At 41.6% G+C, this 12,514-nt stretch overlaps 1 long non-coding RNA gene across 1 annotated transcript in view; it reads left to right on the plus strand.

Moving 5' to 3' along the window:
• LOC134789411 (uncharacterized) overlaps positions 1–12,514 on the plus strand; it is a 550,672-nt gene that overhangs the window by 280,927 nt on the left and 257,231 nt on the right. The window lies entirely within an intron of this gene.

The following is a 12,514-nucleotide window of genomic DNA, read 5'->3' on the forward strand; positions in this document are numbered from 1 at the left end:
TGTAAGGATAGTTGCTAAGTGACAATAAATAAAATAAAAAAATAAAAAATATATATTAATTTAAATTATCATGTCCGAGGTACAACGGGAAATGACCAAGGTACATCAGGGATGTTGTTCCTTGGACACTTTTCCCTTTTTTTTTCGTCAACGTATCCCATCAATATAAATAAACTAATCTTTTAATTTTATATCGTATTAGATAGTTTATTAATGTATCTTATAATATTCGGATAAACAATAATTTTGCAGCCTTTAGTTTTTTTTTCTAAAATTCATAAAAGAAAAAACTGTCCGAGGTAGAACAGCTTCCCCTAGTGGTCATAATATGTTTTTTTCATAAATGTTACAAAGCATGGATAATAAATATGTATGGTTGTGAGCAACCTATGAAGCAAATATTACTTTAGTCATAATCATAACCACACAAATACTGTATAAAAGAAGAGATCGAAGAAGAGGAGCCCCCTCCAGTAGGACCGTTTCTCCTGAAACGGTTTTATAAAAGAAACTAATCATAGTAGGTAGGTTAGGTTCGTTAGGTTTCAAAGGGCAAACTACGCAGAAATAGGAGCCCCGCGTGGGCCGCGTGAGCGGGGCTCCGTCGAATTAAGGTTTTTTCAAGGAGTTGTTGAGAGGCTAAAATTAGTTTCTTAAATTATTTATGTAAACCATTATGGTTGAAAATTATTATGCTACAAAACGTTATATGTAAAAACATTATAAGTATCGACAAATATGCTTTTAGCTGGTATGACATTTGATTCATTATAATCAAAACCTATATGCACAAAAAATATATGACAACTGCTGAGTATTTCATCAAATATTATGGCTAAAAATGTATGACACAATATAATATGACTTTTCATTTGTATGCGCAATGATGATTATGACACAAGTTGTTATGCGCATCAAAGATATGACTTAAAATTGTATGCAACCCAATATACCTATTTGTACCTGCATTAGCAGATCTTCAAGATACCCATAACATTAAGAAGACTTCAGATTACTCAAATCGACTTTAGTGGCTGTTCGAGAACTGTAAAACTGATGATTTCTACCTTGGTTGGCTTGTTTGGAAAGTTCGGAATAACAGACGGCGGGCTGGTGGATAAATACAATTTTTGAAGCATGTCTTGGGTGACTTTTATTGTTGTTGTAATTAGTTCCAATAGGTGTAAACCTAATATTCCAAAATAATTCTGATTAACTCTCCCAGAAACCGTTATTGAAACGAAACCGAAATAAAACGTGTCAACTACTTGGTAACAGGTTGAAAATTTAACTGGTACCTATCCAGGCCTTGCCTAATATATAATTATATAATTATATTGCTATATGTGAACAATCCCGTTTGTAGAATTCATTCAGTAGGTACCGTAAAATGGGGTGAGTAGGGTTCGCGGGGAGAGTTGGGTTATGAATGGGGAGAGAAGGGTTGAAAGGGGGTGAGATGGGTTTTTAAGGCTACTGCTACAAAAATAATGTATTCGAATTTAAAATGGAGCTATAGTAATACTCATAATTTAAAAAAATCGATCCAACAATCTTCCAAAATCACCTTTGTATGAAAACCCAACTCACCCCAAATACGAGGGACTACGGGGTGAGATGGGTTTTCCTCTTTATCGTCAAAGTTATGAAATGGAACTAACCAAAATAAAATAAAAACTTAAATACAAACGTCCGGAACACTTATTATATACACAGTATATATGTCGTAGGCCGATCGTAAGGGCAGATCGTAATGTTCCTGTGTAATGTTTTGACGATAGTCACATTAAACCAATACATAGGTAGGATAGGTTCGTTAGGTTGCTTCAGATGCCCGAAGAGCAAACTGCCCAGAAATAGGAGCCCCGCGTACCGGGGCTCCGTCGACTCAGGGAACGAGTCAAAGATTTTCACGTTTCACGATATGCCTAGGAATTTCACGATATGCCTGATCTTACGATCGGCCGCCGACATATACACCATTCAGTTTGCATATGTAAAAACTTTTTACAAAAAAATTCACAGATTTCGTGCCTCACACGACTATCGAGCACATTGGAAATGAATCTACGGAATTCGAAAAAATATTGTCGCTGAGCGACGAGAAAGTCTGGATAAGGAAAAAGTTACAAAATAAAACTACAACGTTGAATGATAATTATTTTATTCTTAGACTAACACAAGTATCCTGGACATAACGCATGTGAACAAACAAATTGCAAAATTTCCACACGCGTATCGAAGTTTGAATAATTGTCGCCGTGGCGCATAAGTATAGGTACATATTTCATTTTTCGAGTACAAGAAAATTATTACACGGCAAATCCGTAGTCAACTCGAGAAGTGGTAGCCATATCGCCGTTATCGTCACTCGAGTCTTGATCGGCAGCGGCCCATTTGCTGCAAGATATGAAATTTTCTTGACAGCAGTTTGACGCGACGAGAGATGACCACAACAGCGTTTGTGTATGTTGCACCAAACCTGAGTTCCAATAGGTACTACCAGGGTTCAGCATCAGCTATCTGCTAGCAGCCGCTCTCCCTCTCCCTCTCCCTCTCCCTCTCCCTCTCCCTCTCCCTCTCCCTCTCCCTCTCCCTCTCCCTCTCCCTCTCCCTCTCCCTCTCCCTCTCCCTCTCCCTCTCCCTCTCCCTCTCCCTCTCCCTCTCCCTCTCCCTCTCCCTCTCCCTCTCCCTCTCCCTCTCCCTCTCCCTCTCCCTCTCCCTCTCCCTCTCCCTCTCCCTCTCCCTCTCCCTCTCCCTCTCCCTCTCCCTCTCCCTCTCCCTCTCCCTCTCCCTCTCCCTCTCCCTCTCCCTCTCCCTCTCCCTCTCCCTCTCCCTCTCCCTCTCCCTCTCCCTCTCCCTCTCCCTCTCCCTCTCCCTCTCCCTCTCCCTCTCCCTCTCCCTCTCCCTCTCCCTCTCCCTCTCCCTCTCCCTCTCCCTCTCCCTCTCCCTCTCCCTCTCCCTCTCCCTCTCCCTCTCCCTCTCCCTCTCCCTCTCCCTCTCCCTCTCCCTCTCCCTCTCCCTCTCCCTCTCCCTCTCCCTCTCCCTCTCCCTCTCCCTCTCCCTCTCCCTCTCCCTCTCCCTCTCCCTCTCCCTCTCCCTCTCCCTCTCCCTCTCCCTCTCCCTCTCCCTCTCCCTCTCCCTCTCCCTCTCCCTCTCCCTCTCCCTCTCCCTCTCCCTCTCCCTCTCCCTCTCCCTCTCCCTCTCCCTCTCCCTCTCCCTCTCCCTCTCCCTCTCCCTCTCCCTCTCCCTCTCCCTCTCCCTCTCCCTCTCCCTCTCCCTCTCCCTCTCCCTCTCCCTCTCCCTCTCCCTCTCCCTCTCCCTCTCCCTCTCCCTCTCCCTCTCCCTCTCCCTCTCCCTCTCCCTCTCCCTCTCCCTCTCCCTCTCCCTCTCCCTCTCCCTCTCCCTCTCCCTCTCCCTCTCCCTCTCCCTCTCCCTCTCCCTCTCCCTCTCCCTCTCCCTCTCCCTCTCCCTCTCCCTCTCCCTCTCCCTCTCCCTGCGCGAACGAAAAGACATTTCCAATGTCAAAAAGCAAACCGACTTCAAAAAGGATGAAATAAAATATTATCCTTTTTGAAGTCTATGCGTTACCAACTGATATGTTTGAAGTCGGTGCCAAACAAAATTTTGAAGCATTCCATGATTTTGGTGCGATTCGATAAGGATGTACCTACGTTGGATTGCCTTACACGACGACAATGAACGTATTTTCTGTAGGTACAGTCGACGTTAAAAATATGTTTACACTTTTCGCCTTATTACAAAGGAGTAAGGTGCAAAAGTGTAAACATATCTTTGACGTCGATTGTATCTAAGAACACACCTCAGAACACACGATCAAACCATCTTGGCGCAGTCTGTACCATGTTTGTCGGCACATTAGTGGAAATCCAATGCATTTTTTTTCCGTCGTATATTTTAAAGAGCATTTCTTACTAATGCTCGAACAGTCTAGCACGCAAGTGTGAGATTGGGACTGAGTTTTTCCGTCCCTTATCCAGAGGACTACATTTCAAAATATAAAACAATTCAACAAATTTACCTTCTTGCCAAATTTCACCTAAAGCGGTTCAGTTGTTTAGCCATGAAAAGGCGACAAAGAGGCAGACAGAATTACTTACACATTTATAATAGTTATTAGTATAGTTCTAATGGGATTTATTTTTGACTGGTATTGTTACTACTTGGCTTGGCACCGACTTCAAACATATCAATTGGTAACGCATAGACTTCAAAAAGGATAATATTTTATTTCATCCTTTTTGAAGTCGGTTTGCTTTTTTTTTGTAAAAAGTTTTTATTTTTCCATTTTTAGTTTTAACGCATTGTTAAGAGCGCGACGCATGAATGAAAGATCATGTTTAACACTAAATTCGTGTACAGTCACCTGTAATAATATGTTACTCTTCGAAGGCCGCAAAAATATGTCACACGCTCTTATGGCTCTACTAATAAGATCGTGTCAGATACTTTTGCGGCCTTCGTTGTGTAACATATTATTGCAGGTGACTGTACCTATTACTTTAATAAATATGTAATCAGGAATTTTCTCGAGTCCGTCTCGGAAATTATAACTCCTGTCACTACTACACTAAATCCATCCTCCGCCCCGCCACTGACCCAATCTTTCAACGCCCCTATCACTCAACCTCACAGCGCATCAACCCCTGATCCAGGAACCCCTCGACCCTGAACGAGCAACCCTTCAACCGCCATTCCCCGACCCCTTAATCCCTGACCCCTTAACTCGTAACCCTAACCCCCGATCAGTAGCCTTACCAGCTTACTACGAGTTTGACATTGATATATTCGCTAGCATGTGTGTAACTTACTTTCTTTGCATCTCGCTCGTACTGGCATATTAGTGCGAGCGAGATGCATAAAAAGTAAGTTACGAAGACGTTAGCGAATATGTCAATGTCAAACTCGTGGTAAGGCTACTGATCGGGGGTAGTGTCATACTCATGTTAAGGCTACAGTCGCACTACATCAAATTGGTGGTTTTCGGAAGCAAATGCTCGAGTTACATTAGAAAACACCGAAATCACTTTACACGTGCCTTTAAGAATTGAGGAGTTCCCTCAATTCCTCATGGATTCCATCATCAGACTAGAACCAAAAATAATGCGGAAACACCTTGGATGTAACTTCTTCGAAACAAAAAAAGAATTACTCAAATCGGATCACAGGTGCCGGAGTAATCGCTGAACAACTACATTAAAAAAAATTATCATCATTATCATCATAACAATAATCATCATCGCAGGGCAGCTTGTGGCGAGCTGTTGGGGAGTAACGACCCCACGGACCCGAGTGCTCCCGAGAGTCGGTCAGGGTCTCCGTCTCCGGCGTGTCTTCGTCGGTCGGAGTGGACCCCAAGGGGACCCGCAGGACTCTCAGCTCTGGCTTGCCTTCATTGGCCGTCCAGAGAGGAGTCGCTAGAGCTATATGCTCCAGGGGTGGAAGTGAAAGATGCATAAGACGCGAGTTGGCACAGTGGCTGGTAACAGCCACTGGGTAGAAAGCGGCGCACACCTCTCGACACCCCTGAGCCGCTCACACCGATGTTGCTCCTGGTCGTCTTTACGACGGCAGTTTCAGGGGCCCATCTAGTCAGCGGCGAGTCACCGCCTGCCTCGATGACGGTGTTAACATTGTTATGGCAGGTGTCCGGACCTCTTTACAATAGCCCAGTTTAATTGTCCACCCAAACTTCAATCCATAGACCGGTATACTGTTCATTTTTTCTACAATAGTCCCAATGCCTGCTGCGACCGGTTCATGGGTGTCTATTGTTGCGCCTGTGAACGGGTTCCAGCAGGCGTTCTACATGACATTAAAGCTCTCCAAGGGGCCTCTACGTGTTGGATCTATATCCCCACGCAAGCCTATCAAAAGACCGGGATTTATAGGCCCGTGAAACCCGAAATCATCATCAGGTCTACTTCATCAAATTGGTGGTTTTCGGCAGAAAATGCTCGAGTTGCTTAAGAAAACACCCAAATCACCATGCATGTGCCTTTAAAAATTTAGGAGTTCCCTCAATTCCTCATGGATTCCATCATCAGAACAGAACCAAATTAATATGGGACCAACTTGGAGGTAGCTCCTTTCAAACAAAAAAACAATTACTCAAATCGGACTACGGATGTCGGAGTAATCGGTGAACGTACATAGAAAAAAAAAATAGCCACAACCGAATATAGAGCCTCCTCCTTCTATGAAATTGAAGTCGGTTAAAAATAAAATGTTATCGAGGTTTGAATGTCAGTTTTGCGCCTACTGACTACTCACCCCATTTTACGGTAATGATTTTTCGATTTCAAACGGCCCTATCATTTTAGAGCCTTGGAGCTTGGCATGCAGTAATAAATTCCATCATCTGGACGGTAATAATGGTGGTGCAATCGTTCGGTCACGTGGCGCTGCTGGAGTCGGCCGCCACGCACTGCGAGGACTTGGCCGTCTTCACGGCCACGGAGCTCATCAAGACACCCAGTGAGTTACATCTTTAGCTAGGTATAACTCTTAAGGGATGATTACCAGTCCGCCTGCAGTCTGTGGCCTTGTCGGGCGGCCTGCCATCCTAGGCCAATAACATCCACACACATAAGCGATTATTGCCTGCTGCCACCTCTGCGACTACAGACTAGCTTACAGAGTTGAGTTACAGAGTTGAGAGTCGTCAGGTTTCCGCCGTACGGCCGCCCGCCGGCAACCACAGAAAACCGCCTACGGACTGATATGTTCGACAGGGCCCTTAGATTGACAGTTCGCCGGAAGATATCAGCCTGTCAGTCAATCGCAACAGGCCACACATTAACAGTTCTATTTAGACCATGGACTATCGAGCCGATATCTGTCGCCACACACTATCGATTCGTGTTAGCCGTCAGGCCGACGGTAACTAAGGGGCTTTACAGCACCATATATTGCCACTGACACCATTAATGCACGAGTTACTCTTAGAATTAAGAAATCAACAGCTCTTTGCTATTATGCACGATTGCAGGGAGGGTAGGGAGGGAGGGGGGGTAGGGGGGTTAAATTTGTCAATTTCCATCCAATTGGCTTTGTGAAATTATTATTAGGTACGCCTTGATGGAATTCTTGAGTGTGCTTTCGTATTCGCAGCAGCAGAACAGCGTCATCAGATGCGCTCGTTCCTGGACGCGCTGGAGCAGCGCGGCGCGCGCTACCGCGTGTTGCGCGCGCTGCCGCTCGACGCGCGCTTCGTGCTGCTGGCGCTCAGCTTTTGCAGTGCACAGATCTTCGTATTCATCAACATGGTCGGGCGTTTGGGTGACAAGCTCAGCATATAAGAGTTTGTTCATACTTTTTGAAGAAAAAAATATGTATTTTCACCACACCAGCGCAGCGTGTAAAGGCTCTCTCGATACTTCAAAAACTGATGAGAAAGTTGCATTTTATTCACAAGAGTGATAAAGTAATAAGTATTAATTAGATGAAAATGATAACTTATGAGTTGTTTCCTCATTGTGGCTGGTGGAATTGACTTTTAAGTGATGATTTTGAATGATACATATTTAAATACCGTTCATTTACATTTGATTTGTACCTAATGTTAGTTAGTTATACTATTTTGCGTTGATATGTAATGTTTTACGGTTAGTATTTTCCTCGCGTCGATTTGGCGAAAAATTTTGTGTTTCTCTCGGTGACACAGTTTGTTTAACCTTCGTGTCTTGAAACCCTCGCACCGCTCAAACTTATTGTGCTCCTTATCTATAAGTACCTATAACCTATCTATTATATACCTAATATCATTGTCTATCGGCAAATTAGCTAATGATGTAATTCTCGCGACTTGTATTTATGTATGATGGTTTTTCAGGAATATTTCTTTATTGTGTGAACCGACTTCAACATTTGAAGGAAGGTAATTTGAGTGTAATCTCATAGAAATTTCAAGTATGCATAGTAATAGAATAGTAAACACCCACACTTGACCTAGTAACTAGACTTTGAAATCTTTTTAAATATACCTACTGGGCGTTTTCCATAGTTAATAACAAAAAAATAACACTTTCAATGTGTCTGGGTTATCGTTGTTCATAACTGTTCCAAATTTCGAATCGATACCCTAGTAGTTCTCGAGATAGGTATTTAGTAATGTGACAGACAGACGGACATAGTCACACCGTAAGGGTTCCTTTTGCACCTTTTTGGTACGGAACCCTAAAAAAAGCATTTAAAGCACGGAACCCTACAGGCGACCGGTATTGTAACTTGTAATGTAACCAACACATGTTTCGATTACACCAATTTAGACACACCCCTTAATTAAGTCACGCCTTGGTTCACAAACACGTAGTTTAAGGTAATTACTGAAACGTTAAACACTTTGCGTTGCTTTTCAGTAGAATCAGATACGGGACAAAACTGGTTGGTTAGTTTGGACAGGTACTGTACTACTGTCTAAAATAACTAGTAATAATTGTAAATGTGTCTGTACAAGTAATTGAAGGCCGCTGACTGTCGTGGACGTCGTGGTCACATTTTTGAAAAAATAGAAAAGCAAAAAAAATAGAAAAGCAATAATTTAAACATTTTTATTTGTAAGCTTTAGTTGTTGTTGTCGTTGTCGTTGTCGTTGTCGTTGTCGTTGTCGTTGTCGTTGTCGTTGTCGTTGTCGTTGTCGTTGTCGTTGTCGTTGTCGTTGTCGTTGTCGTTGTCGTTGTCGTTGTCGTTGTCGTTGTCGTTGTCGTTGTCGTTGTCGTTGTCGTTGTCGTTGTCGTTGTCGTTGTCGTTGTCGTTGTCGTTGTCGTTGTCGTTGTCGTTGTCGTTGTCGTTGTCGTTGTCGTTGTCGTTGTCGTTGTCGTTGTCGTTGTCGTTGTCGTTGTCGTTGTCGTTGTCGTTGTCGTTGTCGTTGTCGTTGTCGTTGTCGTTTTCGTTGTCGTTGTTGTTGTTCTTGTTGTAGTGTACCAAATAAATCTAGTATCTTGACATTATATTCGGGTACAGCTAGGTCTTATCTCTGGGAAAAAACGCATTTTTGAATTTTTATATTATGTTTTCCGAGCAAAGCTCGTTCTCACATAATATTATTATTTTTAAAATGACGTTACTATACATAATTATATCAGCACAATGAAAATTTAAATATTCGTAAGCACAAACACAGAATAGAAAGTAAGCACAAACACAGAATAGAAAATTATAACTACAAAACAGAAAAAAACATAGGAAGGAGAAAGTGCCCCGAAATGCCCATTTCTCGTGATTGGGAAGGAGTAGTACCTACAGTAAGAATTTATTTCCGAGCCATTTCGTACTTTGTCACAGTGACAATCAATATGAAAGTCGCTAGAGACCTCATACTAGTGATGGGTCAAATCGAAAAATTTTCAAACCGAATAAGTCGACTCCGATTTAAACCCAAATCGGTTTGCAAACCGATTTGGCCAAGTCGATTTAACTTCTATTTTTTAATTATCAGTAGTTCAAACCGCTCCGTAGTCGCTTGGTTTTGGGTTGAAGAAATCGAATTGTAAATTTTACGGTTTGTTCGACCCTTAGAATTCTTAGAATAACACGACAGCAAAAACTTTTGACTTAAAACTTTTGTAATATTTTTTTACTTTCCGTTGCGCGGTAGATCAAAATGTCATTAATTGCTAAACATAAAACGGGAAAGCACTATACGAGCAAGCTGGAAAGAGCGTGCGGTCTCGTGCGATTCCGTGAGTCATTGCCGCGAATTCGTTCAGTTAGCAAATCGACGCGGCGCAAAACTGGCAAACCGATCCAAGTAAACCGCCAAATCGATCTCTTTAAGCCTATGCGAAATTGAACCTTAGTACTTGAACCATAAGTTTCATTTTACTTTACCTGTAGATACCAAGTTTTGACTTGACTCGACTCAATAATGACGGCAAAGTGCATGCCAACATTTTTCTTCGTGGTTTGAAGTCGATTCGTGTACATTTTATGCCTCAATATGTCCAACGAAAGTGACGCAGCAACAAATCGGAAAGGGTGCGCTTAGAGCGGGTGAACGTATCTTAAGTCGATTTACGGAACACTCGAGTCGATTTAGTCGACTTCAGACCTAAATCGGTTTGAACCGATTTGTGAAGTCGAATCGTAACATCGCTACCTCATACTATTGTCACTGTGACAAAGTACAAAATGGGTCGGAATTTTTTTTTTTTTACTGTACAGTCAAGTGTAAATATGTATATGGGTGTAGACAACTTACACAAAAAGCATCAATCATCTCAAAAATATGTCCCATAGCTCTTATGTCAGCGAATTAAGATCTATGGGACATATTTTTGAGATGATTGAGGCACCCATATTTTTACACTTTAGTGTACATGAATAACCCAAAATGCAAAACTGTATAATAATGGTAAAAAAGAAAACAATTTATTTAGTAGTTTTAAATATTATGTTATTTATTAGTATTAATGTTTGTTTGAATAAAGGAATTTAACTGTTGTCTTTGAATTGCCTTGTTTTTATCCATTAAAATAGTCGTAATTTCAATCGCTATATTATTTCATCAAATATTTTATGACATTCGTCCAACATCTGTTTGGAATGGTGAATTTGAAATGAATCAGGCATTTTATGAGCGGCGATAGTCATTTGGTTTATTTTATTGTAGACAACTGTGTGGGCCCCGCGGCGCGGGTGTAACGCGCTTGTTGGAATGCCCACAATTCCCGATGGAATATCACAATTTTTTCGAGTATTTGTCTACCATGAAACCGTTTGCCCTGGGTGGTATTATATATCGCCAACCATCACATATTCAAGAGCAAAATGGGGCTGTGTAAGCCGTTAGAGTCTGTTCGGAAAGAGAAGAGTCATGGAATGTATTGAGCCGCATTACATTCCACGACTCTTCTCTTTCCGCAAAAACTCTAGTAAGTTAATCACACCTCAACATAATATGCTAGAAGTGTCCCTTTTTAGGGTTCCGTAGTCAACTCTCTGATAAAACAACGCAAACTAATAATTGTGTTTGAAGTTGTTAGAATTGACTCGATTAGCCTAGTAGTAGACTAGCTTAGTTTGCCTGTGGAAAGAAAAGTAGCGGTGCGCGGCAACTACTACTCGTACTGTCAGACACCAAAATTGGTGGGCCGCATGTACTTCGACGAAATCGCGGAGTGAGCCACGCCTGCCTTTGCTCGCCTCTCCTCCGACTAGAAGTCGTTAAACTGCCCCCACCTACTCCATATTGATATTCACCCCTTTTTCATCCCGTGAAATGATGTATTTCAGGGTAAAAAATATTCAAGGTTATCCTATTTCAAGTTTATAAATAAAACAGCTGTGTGTAAAATTTCGTCAAAATGCGTTTATTCGTGTTATTGAATTATTGAGCAATGACATTTAAATAAGTATGTAAACTATGACATTTATAAAGGTAGCGGTAGGTAGGTTCCTAGGATTTAAAAATAAAAAAATATATTTTACTAATAAAATTCCGTGAGACACAATTTCAAATCATTTATTTGTCGAAAAGCAGGTAGTGTTACAATCAGGTGTTACATAGGTACCTAGATATAATTAAGTGCTCCACTTATCGCCGTATGAGGCATACAAATATTTAACGTGAGTGGCGGTGTAGCTCATGAGATTCTAATTAATTGTCATCATCATAATAAAAAATGTCAACTATTTCCATACACACGTGAGCACGTTGATGAGCATCAATAATGTCAAATTAAATTGTAATTGTTAAAATGTCAAATTAAGCCCTAAGTAAACCAGAAATGCAGGAAGATTATTTGGATTGGCCTGTAAGTGTAACGGCCCGATTCGAACTTTAAGATATGTAAATTAATAGATCTAGAAACAATATGGATCTAGAAACGAAACGAGATGTGTCAGTGTCAAAAGTGACGTTTTTGTTTATATAATTTAGAGAATAAATTACATACCTATTACACACAGATATTAAATATATTAAAACGGGTCACTCACGTATTGTAAGTCGAAAATTGCTCGAGAACGAAGAGCTTCTTTAACGAGAGCACGCGTTGGCGGACCGACGCAGAAGTAGACTGCGGGCTGCAGACCGATGGCTCGGCCCGGGCTAACATGTCGAGCAATGTTCGACAGTACTTCGACTTACAACACATGAGTGACCCGTATTAATATACCGGGTGTGGCCTGTAATATGAGCAAAAAAATTAACTGTAGGCTGTACTCCTCATACTGACCAACATTTGTTCAGCGGCTTTTAAAAATAACTTGTGGTTTGATTTTTAATACACTTTAAAGTTTATTCTAAGACGCAATGTATTGCGAATTTTGTTATGTTTAAGGCGTGATAAGCAACGTCAATCACAATGATATGGCGCGGCGATGGCGTCCATTGAAGATAATATTTATTTTATATGAAAATAGGGAGTCTAAATACTTCATAATTTTTAAAAGTTGTTGAACAAAAGTCACCGTTTGAGAAGTAGAATCTATGTTTTAGTTATTTGCTCGTGTTACAGGCCACACCCGGTATGTAATAACTAATAAGTTT

The sequence above is a fragment of the Cydia splendana genome, chromosome 3 (genome assembly GCF_910591565.1).
Source record: "Cydia splendana chromosome 3, ilCydSple1.2, whole genome shotgun sequence".
NCBI lineage: Eukaryota > Metazoa > Arthropoda > Insecta > Lepidoptera > Tortricidae > Cydia > Cydia splendana.